Genomic DNA, 12,074 nt, shown 5'->3' on the forward strand with positions numbered 1-12,074 from the left:
CGATATATATTCAGGAAAATAAAGACATCAAATGTACATCATTACTGCACAGATAATCATCCAACCTAAGGGATGATGGCTCTACCAGAATCATCAGTCTACACTTAGATGATTGTCTGTCTTATGTACATGAAAATGAATTTATAAAGCTGAGCATGGGAATGCCCAGCTCAGCTAGATCATGAAAATATTATGAAGATAATGTATTGTATTGTATCTTATTACAGGTCACCTTCCAGCTTGAAAAAACTTCAGATCCTCATGATAAAGCATTTCACCCAACATCAACAAATTAACAACCTCATGCTTTAGGGGGCAACTGTTATAGAAGTTTTTGGGCACTGCAACCCCAATCATAAATGTCCATAAACCAAGGGCTCTTAAGTCCCTAAAAGTGTTGTTCCAACCTCTAAAAGAACAAGGTAAACTGATTACATCTTCTCCCAGAAGTTCTCCATGAAAAACTACTCAAAACTGGTCAAAACTGGACCATCTCACCTGCTCCATGGTCAAAGTGCGCTGCATCCCACCTAAATACACACAGGAGGTGCGATGCATCTTGGAAAGACCTTCTATGGGGTGCGATGGGCGAGAGTGGACAAATGGCAGGGTCAATCTGCAAGGTGGAGGATCATGGAATCTTCCAGAAACTTCTCCTGTGACACTTGCCTCTCTACATTCGCCCAGGAATGAGTAAGAGATCATGAATCTCCAAGTGGATTAAAGAACTATCAGAGAGAGGACACTAATCAAATCTCAAAAGCTGACTCAACCCCCTTGCAAACATCTATATATGGATCCCTCATCCCAAAGATCTAGAGGCTGGAATTTTGTATCTTGTAAGGAAGTGCTGCTGGTTTCTTGGTGCAACATCATAGCGTTGGGTTATCTAAGCTTTTCATGAGGTGAAGAAGGGCTTTCTTGCTGAGAGGATGATGTTGGGTCAGAACAATTGGTTGTAATCATCTTTGCTATTCTTGATTATTAATAAAGCTATTCAAGTTTTCCTCCACATTCTTGTATGATTGATGATATATGCATTTGTGTGGTCAATATATATATGGTCCTATATTGTTTATGATAATAGATCTATGTTATTGGATAGTGTTATGCTGCTTTGATTCTACATGTGCAAAGATGTATCAGAAGGGAGAGGAATCAAGCAAGGAATCAAGCGCAAGACAGAGGTCAGTCTCCTTTATTCCCCTCTTATCTATTTCTCATAAAGGAAAACTAAAGTGGTTTTAGTTTGTTTGTTTCTAAGGTAGCTACCAGCCTTAGTGGGACTAGCAGCTCTGCATAGACACTAGATTTCCCGATAACACCTACATCTTGGATCCAAGGGTTTTTTCACTGTAGCTTTTGCTAATATTGAAGACAAAGACAGAGTGTTTGAAGGAGGGCCCTACTTCTTTGCTACTGCAGGCATCTATATGAGGCCATGGATCATGAACTTTGTTCTGAAATGCGCAACTTTCACCTCTGTCCCAGTCTGGGTAAGACTCTACTCTCTACCCCTTGATTACTGGTGAACGGAATCACTATCAGCCATAGGAAACAAGTTAGGGCGTTTTGTCAACGTTTTTGAGGCCACTAGAAGGGGAAAGTATACTTCCTTTGCTAGAATATGTGTGGAGATGGATCTCTTAGGAGCGTTGCTGGATGAGGCTATTCTGGAAGTGTTTGATGAGGAATGGACACAAATAGTAGATTATGAACACATTCCTTTCAGATGTCGCAAATGTCACGAGCATGGACATCTGGTCAGAGACTGCCCTCTCAATAAGACAGAGGATAAAAGTAAAGATAATATAATGAAGGATCCAGAAAGCTTCTTCAAGGTAGTACACAAAGGAAAAGGGAGAAAAAGAGGACTAAGAATAAGCAAAGCCAAAGAGCAGCATGTTAACCAGAACAGGTTCCAAACCCTTGAAGCAGACGCAGATCCTACAGATACTGATAAAGCAGAAGGAGGAAACACAGTGGAGGAGGAGAAAGAAGAATAAAAGGAGAAAATACAAGAGAATGACAATATGAAAGAATTTATGATGAGTAATGTTGAACAGGCGATGGATCTTGACATGACCCAAAGTGAGACAGATATGGAGGACCATTAACTCTAGGATATTCTTGAGAAAGAAAACCTAGATTTAGAAGGTTTTTTTAATCAAGGAACCAAAGAAGGGCTAGACTCATTACCTGAAGAGGAATTCAACAGTGTTCAGCAGCTGTTTCTATGGAGGACCCAAACTAAAGGATTGGGCAGACTCAATCACAAAGAAAGACAAGGCAAATGAAGGAGTGAAGACGATGAAAACTACGGCAGGACTAGCACCCAGAATCCCAGGGAAGAAGAGGGGTAGAAAAAAGCAGAATGAGTTGTTGATGGAATTCAGAAAGCTAATGACAAATTCAGGTAAGATGAAAGACCTATCTAGTTACTCCTTTACTAATCTTTAATTTTGAAGTTCACTTCTTGGAATATCAGAGGCATAGATAGTAAAAGAAAACAAAGATTACTGAGTAATAGAATGAAACAAGCATCTCCGGATGTGATTTTCATACAGGAGACCAAGTGTTCCATTCAGAAGATAAGAGATATTCATAGTAAATGGCTCAATAGATTTGAGTTTCTGGATGTCAAGGCAGAGAATACAGCAGGAGGTATTCTCACTCTGTGCAATCCATAAAAGATTGACTTAATAAATGCGGAAGCATCTAGAGATTATTTATCCACAGCTTTTCAACCAGTAGGAGATAAGGAAACCTATCTGGTTACAAATATCTATGGCCCACAGATAATAGAGGCTAAACTAAGGCTTCTAAATTCTCTGGAGACTCTCAGAAATAGACATGCAGGAATACCCTGGATCTTAGGGGGTGATTTCAACATGATTAAGTCACTAACAGAAAAAAAGGGGGAACTAGAGTTCTATGCAAAGAATCTATGGCTTTTCAAACCTTCATTGATGAAATGAAGTTGGTGGACATTGAAATGCACAATGGCATCTTCACGTGGAATAATAAAAGAGGAGGAGAGTCTCAAGTAGTGTCCAAATTAGACAGATTCGTAATATCAGAGGATCTTATGCTCGATGACAAGGAAATGGTAGTAGGAATACTACCCTTTGGGGGTTCTGATCACTGGCGGATACAACTGGAGGTGCAGAGCATTGGTAAACCCAGGAACAGAACTTTTAGATTTGAAAATATCTGGCTCTCCCACCCAGATTTCATCAACAATGTAACCAAGTGGTGGGCCGAGGATTTTAATATTCAAGGTTCCAAAATGTTTATCCTTTAGAAAAGATTAAAACATATCAAGCTACGACTCAAGGACTGGAACAAGACTGAATTTTGCAATATCTTTGAAGAGAAAAATATGATTGAAAGCAAACTGCAAGAACATAACCAAGGCCTCATTAAAGAAGGCCATGAAAAAGCTCGACATGATCAAGCCACCAGATATCAGCAACAATGGGAGAATTTACGCAGTCAAGAGGAAATTTTTTGGAAACAAAAATCTAGAATCCAATGGCTAAAATAAGGTGAACGCAATACCAGATTTTTTCAGAAATCCACCATGGAAAATACAACACATAATATAATTTCTCTGATTAAGGATGAAAGAGGAAATAATCTCAATTCTCATGAAGAAATAGAGACGGTGCTAGTCCAACACTTTAGAAACATATCTCAGGAAACCTGTTATGACAGAGAATATTATATCTAGGAAATCACCAAGAACATCCCCAGGATAATCTCTAGAAAGGACAATGTTAACCTTTATAGGCATGTGATGGAAGAGGAGGTTAGTATGGTAAGGCGCCAGGCCCGGATGGTTCCAATGTGGATTTCTTTAAAGCTTGCTGGAATATAGTCAAGTAGGACATTCTACAGGTAGTGGAAGATTCCAGGAAACACAGAACCATTTTGAAAGCTCTGAATTCATCCTTCATAGCCCTGATCCCTAAACAGGAGCAGGCTCAAACCCCAGATAGATTCAGGCCTATAGCTCTATGCAATGTGGTTTACAAGATAATATCAAAGGTGGTTGCAAATAGGCTCAAATCCCTCTTACCTGCATTAGTTTTAGGGGAACAATCAGGATATGTGGAAGGAAGGCAGATTCTTAATAATATCATCCAGGCACATGAAGTGGTGCATTCTCTGACTAGTAAGAAAAAAGTTGGTATGATCATGCAACTTGATATAGCCAAAGCTTATGATAAACTAAATTGGAACTATATCAAGAAGGTTCTTATTGCTTTTGGGTTTGATCACAATTGGGTAAGATGGATCCTAGCTTTGATCACTTCTTCTAGTTTTTCAATTCTTGTCAATGGCTCTCCCTCGAAGATTTTTACCCCGACCAGGGGCCTTAGGCAGGGTGATCCTCTTTCTCCATTTCTTTTCATTCTCATGATGGAAGGTCTAGGTAGAGCCATTAAGTATGCTAATGCTGCTAGTAAGGTTAGGGGCATACAACTCGCTGACAATGGGCACGCCTTAACCCATCAACAATTTGTTGATGACACCATGTTGCAAGGAACACCCACAGTCAAAGAAGCTCTTGCCTACAAATAAATCCTAAAGGTCTTTTCCAAGGCCTCTGGCTTGGAAGTTAATATATCCAAATCTAATATCTTTTTCTTTAATAATCATATTGCTATTCAGAGGAACATATCCAGAATTCTGGGATTCCAAAGAGACTCTCTCCCCTCGAAATGCCTGGGGGTGCCTTTAACCACAAAACCACTTCACAAAAGTATTTGGAAGCCAATTATCAGTAATCTACAAGACAAAACCATGAAATGGACTATAAGATATTTAAATTTGGCTAGTAGGTTGGTCCTCACAAAGGTCGTGCTTCAATCAATCCCAATCTTTATGCTCTCTGCCATCCCTACTCCCAAAGGTATTCTACATCAAATGAGAAACATACAAAGAGACTTCCTTTAGGGCAAGGGGGAAGAATAGAAGAAATGGGCCTTAGTTGCTTGGGATAAAATTTGCAAACCCAAAAACCATGGGGGTCTTGGATTAGATGATCCTGAGATTCTATGTAAGTTTCTAGGGGCTAAACTTTGGTGGCATTGGATAAAGGAACCAGAAGCACAATGGGCCATTACTTGGAAAGAAAAATATGCAAGCACCTGGACTGATAATGAATGCATACGGATGGATGGGAATATAAGAGGATCTCATATTTGGAACAAAGCCTGGGATAACAGAATATTGATTCAAGACCATAGCTTCTGGGAAATTAGAGAGGGAGACTTGGCCTTATTCTGGGACGATAGATGGCAACAAGAACCGATTCGCTTACAAGAGGACTTGCAGGACCTCAAAGAAAAGATTGATACTAAGGAGCTCACCCAATTCAGGGATTTTTGGGATCAAACCAATAGTGCAGGGAAGTGGAGAAAATGGAAAAAATTAGATCTCTGAGAGAATAGTCATCTTTTAACCAAAGCTGAAAGACTGATGAAAATGTTGGAGCAAAGGAAAATTCGGGTTTCTAGGGGGCATGACCAACTGAGATGGGGCAGAAACAATGAAGGGAACTTCAATCTTAAAGAGGCTAAACTCATTCTCCTTAATCTTGATCCCCATGCTCCTAATAGGCTCTAGAAAAACCTTTGGAAGCATCTAGGTTGGATGAATATTAAACTCTTTCTGTGGCTGGTTCTTCAAAGGAAAATCCTGACCTAGGATAATATTAGGAAAAGGGGATTCTTAGGGCCTTCTAGATGCCAACTCTGTGAAGCCCAAGAGGAGACCATTGAGCATCTTCTCAACAATTGCTCTTTCACCTCCAGATTATGGGATTATTTTGCAGTTATCTTCCAACAATCTGACAGAGATATGGGAAGCCTTTTCAACACTCTCACCAAATGGAGAAAGAACTTTTCGGATAATGAAGTTCTTGGTTCCGCTTGGGCTCTCACACCAAGTTTCATGATTTGGAATGTTTGGAAAGAAAGAAACAACAGGATATTCAAGAATGTTAAGAACTCTTCCCATAATATCTTTGATAGAATCCTAAAACAGATTAAGGAAACGGTTAGTACTACCATCAGAAATCTTCCCTCGAACCCACCTTCAGCCACTGACTGGAGGATTCTCTGCAGGCTAGATTTGCAGGGGTTAGTTCCTTAGCGCTCTGTAAGGAATGGTTCAATGGGGGACCTGGAACTTGACTTTTGGTATCCTCCCCCTAAGGGATTTCTCAAATTCAACATCAATGGGGCTTCCAAAGGTAATCCGGGCAAGGCAGGCCATGGAGGGGTGTTAAGAGATGACAGGGGAGATATTCATTACATCTTTTATGGAAATTTAGGAAAAACCACCAACAACATGGCAGAGTTAATGGCCATGGAACAAAGTCTTGAGTTCCTGATTTATGAAAATCGACAAAACACAATCATTGAAGCAGACTCTGAGATCGTCATCAACGCGATCAGAAGAATAAGCTGGGGAACAAGGCTGAAAAAAGCCTCTTCAAATTGGAGGCTTATTCAAGTCTTCCAATGGATTCATAATCACCTACAGAGCCTGAGAACAGTCAGATTTGCACATGTGAGAAGAAAGGCTAACAAGCTAGCGAATTTGCTAGCCAATCAAGGAGTTGTCAGCACAGATAATAGGGCAGTGATGAATTGGCGTGATTCCCCTAACAACAGACTAAAAACGGACTGTCAAAACCAAGCTATTGAAGATAATACAACATTCCTTAAGAGAGCAATGGAGATGGGTATGGTTAACCAGTCGGGGTTGACTCAAAAGCATACTCACAATGGGGTTTTTTGATAATGGTTCGGAAAAGATAGCCGATGTTTCTCGGATCAAGGGATGCACAGAGATTTACAGTTGTTTTGACAAGGATCTAGGAGCTTCAGGGGTAGCAGAAAGGAAGGCGCTGAAAGCTCAGCGCTTCGGGTCAAGAAGGGTCATCGTTGTGAACGTAGGGGAGCAGATGAAACTTGATGACCATGAAACCAGAGTTTCCCTTTCCCGGTCTTTCTTTCCGCATCTTGGGTGGTTTTCTGTTGATCGCAGCCCGCTCAAGTGGGAAGCGGTTTCTGCTTTTTGGGAGCGATTCGACTCAGGAAGTGCCACGTGGCAGTGGGGTCAGGAGGATTACCACCTTTATCGCACGCTAACTTTTGAGTTAGTTGGTAGGTGCGATATCCTTCTCCACCATCAGATCTCTTAAGACGTTTCTATGGTGCAGATTGTTCGGTTTTTGGCGGGCGGTTTTTTCCGGCGGATTGGGTCTTAACCGTCTGATCGTTTGGACAAGTCCTATGGTCATGATTGTAAGAGGTAGGACTTGATTCTCAGTGACGGTGGTCATCGGGGAACAAGAGGGTCTCCTCCCGGGCTTAAGAACCCATTTCTAAGCATTCGAGTGGGTTTAAGGCTATTACTAGTGCTTTTTTAGGGGTTCTTTTCTGTCCATCTCCTTCTTCTTATTTTCTTCTTTGGAGGACAGTTAAGTGTAAAGTTAGGGGCAGAGTAAAGTTGTTTGGCAGTTTCCCTTTTTTCTCAAAGTCTAAGAATTTTGTACTACTCTCTGTACTTTATTTTGTGATTAATGAATAGAAGGTCCGACTCTTGCATTAGCAAAAAAAAGCAAAATAATATCAATATGTTTTTTATTATGTTTGTGAATATATATCTCATAAAGTGTCTCACTTCCTACATGTCAAGAAAAGCAACATATTTCTTATATGTTTTCAACATATTCTTAAACATCTTGATAAATTGCATAAGCATCATCATTGATTTGTTGTCTTTGCTTCTTTGTCTCATCTAAGTTGTCTTTGTCTTTGTCTTTATCTTTGTTGTCTTTGTTTTCCTTATATATTATATTTGTAAACATTTGTATCGATGATTAAATATTTTCTATACATACTAATATTACTTTATTGATTGTAATTGTATAATATGTCCCCCCTAGGGAATTGCTAAACAAGGAAGAGGTGGTTGTAGTAAAAGTGCATGTTCAAGAACATGGAGCAAATATTGACAATCAAACTAATGATCTTATGGAAGAAGATAATGATGTTGATAACATAGTTGAAGAAGATGGGACAAATAAATTGGTCCAAACACATGCATGACACAATTCCTAAGGTATGTAATATATTTTGTGACATTTAGTACTATATACATGATAAAGAAATTATTCTTTCCTTTGTTTTTATTAGTACTTTCATCATCATTTAATTAATTTGTAACATTCGGATGCAATATGTAAGATTAATATTGTCTAGTACATCAACCAGTACTACTTTTTTTTATGTTGTATATTATTAGGTGAAGTTTTGTTACCACCATCAAATGGTTTACCCCATACATACCGAGATTTACATGCCACTATGAAAGATATTGGAATGGAGTATCAAGCTACTCATGCATGTCCTAATGATGATATTATCTATTATAAAGAACATGTGTTGAAAGAAAAATTCCCAAAATGTGATGAGAGTAGGTATCAAACCGATAAAGTAACAAAAAATGTGCCTCGCAAGGTTCTTTGTTATATTCCCATAATTCCACGTCTATGAAAAATGTTCAGGTGAAAAATCATAACACAACTTATGGATTATCATGAAAAAAATATAATTGAAGATGGTGTTATTTAAATGCCTGCAGATGGATCTTCATTTACGAATATAGAGGAAAGGTGGCCAAATTTTAAAAAATAACCTCGTAATATTAAGCTTTCATTAGCAACTGATGGTGTCAATCCATTTCCAGATTTGAGATATACTTAGTCATTGTGGCCCATTTTTTTATCAATAATAACAGTGATTTGTGGATGTCAATAAATAGGGAGTACATAATGTTGATAATGATTTTTCCAAGTATTAATTTGTTTAGAATCATTATTTTTAACACAATAACATATCATCTGTCTTGTTTGTTTCATAATTATTGTCTTATATATATATATATATATATATATATATATATATATTTTACTCATATATGTTCAATTATGTCTTGTATTTTTTCATTTACTCATATATGTAGTAATTATGTATTGTATGTTCAATTAATTAGGTAAGTACTAGGTCAAATATATGAATTTATATATCGAGCCCCTTATCGATGAGTTAGTGGGGTTATAGAACGATGTCAATGATATCTATAGACTAGTAGATGCACAACATTAATTTGAATTCCTAAACTACCATCCCTCTCCTATAAATTTAGAACCATCTACAACATAAGGGTTGGATTTTGGAGACTGATCATACCATCACGTTGTTACCTTGAATCTAAGAGAGTCATCATCTTCATGCATTAGGATGACATTGAGATGTGATTTGTGACAAGTAACATTGATATGTTAACTTGGGGAGATCTCTACAAGATCAACTACTGTTATTGGTTGTGAACTCTCTCTTGTTCATATTAATACAAAGAGTACATGGGTTTCCTATATGTGTTATGTTATTTTTACATTCATATATTTCAATGCCTTATTGATCCATTGAGTAGAGTACTTGGATAATGTTACATAGATGTCATAGATCCTTGGCTTGTCTTGATTGTTTGTGCAGGTTCTAATTATAGAAATATCAGCTACAATTGGAACTTAGAAGTTCAGAGGAGAAAAAATATTGCGACGGATTCCAAGTAAGCCTCTTTCCATTCTTCAATTTCTCTAAGAGAACTTTATATTCTTTTGTTTTTGTTGTTCTAGACCATTCCACTAGGTCTAGGGAAGATAATTTTGTCCACAATCATATTTTTTTTATAACATCATTAATGGGATCACTAGGCCCTAAACAAGCATGGATGCCTCCTAATCTCTCCATCCAAACCGTGAGTAATTTTCCTATCTCCGTCCTCCTTCTCTACCTTGTATCACTCCATTACCAATTAAGGGATTCCTAGGCCTTTGGGAATTTTCTCGAGACCACCCTACTTAGTTTCGAAACCACCCAACAATCCAGCTCAACCAAGTAAAAGAACTCCATCACACCATGAATATTCAAAAAAGGTAAGGGGAGGTTGAAACCACTGTCACACTTGGAAAAGCCCATGCCAATGACAACAAGAGAACCAAATACATGCATTCATGTACCATGCATTCCAAAAATAGCAAGGAAATCATACATGCAACTTGATACCTCCAAGTAATCTCGTTGTAGCCACTTGATCCAACTCTTCCTTGCTTGATATTTTCTTCCCTTTGATTTCTTATCCTCCCCTTGCCTTCCTTTATCCAATTCTAGAGAGCTCTTGAATACTCTAAGTGTGCAAGAGTGTGAGAGAGTAGAGAGAATAGAGAGAGCTCCAAACTTGAACTAAGAAAAGTTATGAATTGCTCCTCAAAAGCCTTTTTATTAACGAGGCCTCTATTTTCTTCAATTTCCATTATTTTTCCTTCATTTTCCTCCTCACATGAAACCTATGACTTTTCATCTTCCTTTTCTCCTAATTTCCTTTATTTTCGTAAATAAATGTCAATTAATGTCACTTGCCTTTTCAAAGACTTTCCCATTTCCTTTTCCAATTTCCCCTTAGCCATAATAAATCAAATGAACAACCAATAAGGTTTTTTGCCCAACATTTAGCTTGCAATATGTCTCACATGACCTCGGTCTTATTTTTCCTCTATCAACTTTATTACATGAAATTTTAATGCATCGAAGTTACAAATTATGATGGATGAAACACATGGTGAGGTACTTGGTTGAATAAAACTTTGATCCAATAGTTGATGCAACTAATTATTCACCTCATTTTCTTCTATTGTAGACTACCTATATAGCCCAATGCTTGGCAATAACGCATCTAGTAATAGTTAAATTTATTACTCCACTTTCTTGTTGGGTGGTAATCCTTTAGGCTCCTAAAACAATCCACTATATTCCTATAGAAACTCTTGTGGTGGTTGTATTTATTCCTTAGCACACCCTCATAGGTCCTTTTCACTCATTGTCTCTTATACGAATTATTTTCTCTTAAAAATAGTAAAACATACATCTTGCTAGCACTTATTATTTTTTTGCTTAGTTGGCACTTACCAACACTCCTATTGGTCCACGTGTTTTTGTTTGGGCAAATGAGTAGGCGACACGTGGCTAAACCTGAGGCCATGACATGTCCTCCTTAAGTTACAGAAAAAATTGTTATGGCCGACAGGGTGAAGGTTGGTCTCGACTCCTTGACCTCCCATAGCACAGCGCCAAGCCTTACCACTCCACCTAACTCATGGTTCTTAACCATATGGGTAGGCGGGTTATTGTTAATGTTTAATGTTACAATGGTTGGGGGGTCAGGCGAACATAACTGCCCCCCATGTGAACACCATAACTACCAGCATCAAACGTTTATTATGACCACTAATGGTCACCTCTACCACCTAACCATCGCACTAAACCGCCACATGTGAACACTCTTGGACAAAAGTTAAATGTGATCACCGGAGGGAGGGGGCTAGTGCCTGGGGCTAGCCCTTCGACGCATTTCCCCCCATATAACCAATATTTTGGTTTTTAGGCCTCAACCGAAAAATAAATGGTCCTACAAATCCACCCGAAAATCGGTGAAAATTTCACTTCGTTAAAGCGCTTGGCAGGCGAAATTGTAGGATGATTTTGGATTTTGAGCAATTTGTAGAGCTAATAGTGGAGAAACTAGGAGAGGTCATAAATTCTCCAATTTTCGACAAATTGGATGCAAAAATAGGTTAGGTAGCCATTTTCGGACATTGTAGACTCATTGGAGCAGGTCTCAGAATCAAGGAGCAGTTCTATATAGGCTCTTTACATATTGAAGTCTATGGGTGCCCTGGTCAACCAGAGTGTTGATTCAGTTTATGGAGTTTGAAGATGGAGATGAACTTGCAAGGGTTTTCCATCCTCCATGTGTGTTTTGTAACATCTATTACATCAGTGATATAGCTTTTATTCCTCTTTCTCTACGAGTATTGTGGAAGAGACTTGTTTATGTACTTCAAGGGGATTGTGGTATTGTTGATGATCTTTGAAGTTGGAGTATGGGGTCTTGGTACAAGATGCCTTTGTTTGCTAGAAGTTTGCATGTTT

Source organism: Pinus tabuliformis, chromosome 2_2 (assembly GCF_031772625.1).
Source record: "Pinus tabuliformis cultivar Carrire ecotype Pingquan chromosome 2_2, CPIR1, whole genome shotgun sequence".
Taxonomy (NCBI): domain Eukaryota; kingdom Viridiplantae; phylum Streptophyta; class Pinopsida; order Pinales; family Pinaceae; genus Pinus; species Pinus tabuliformis.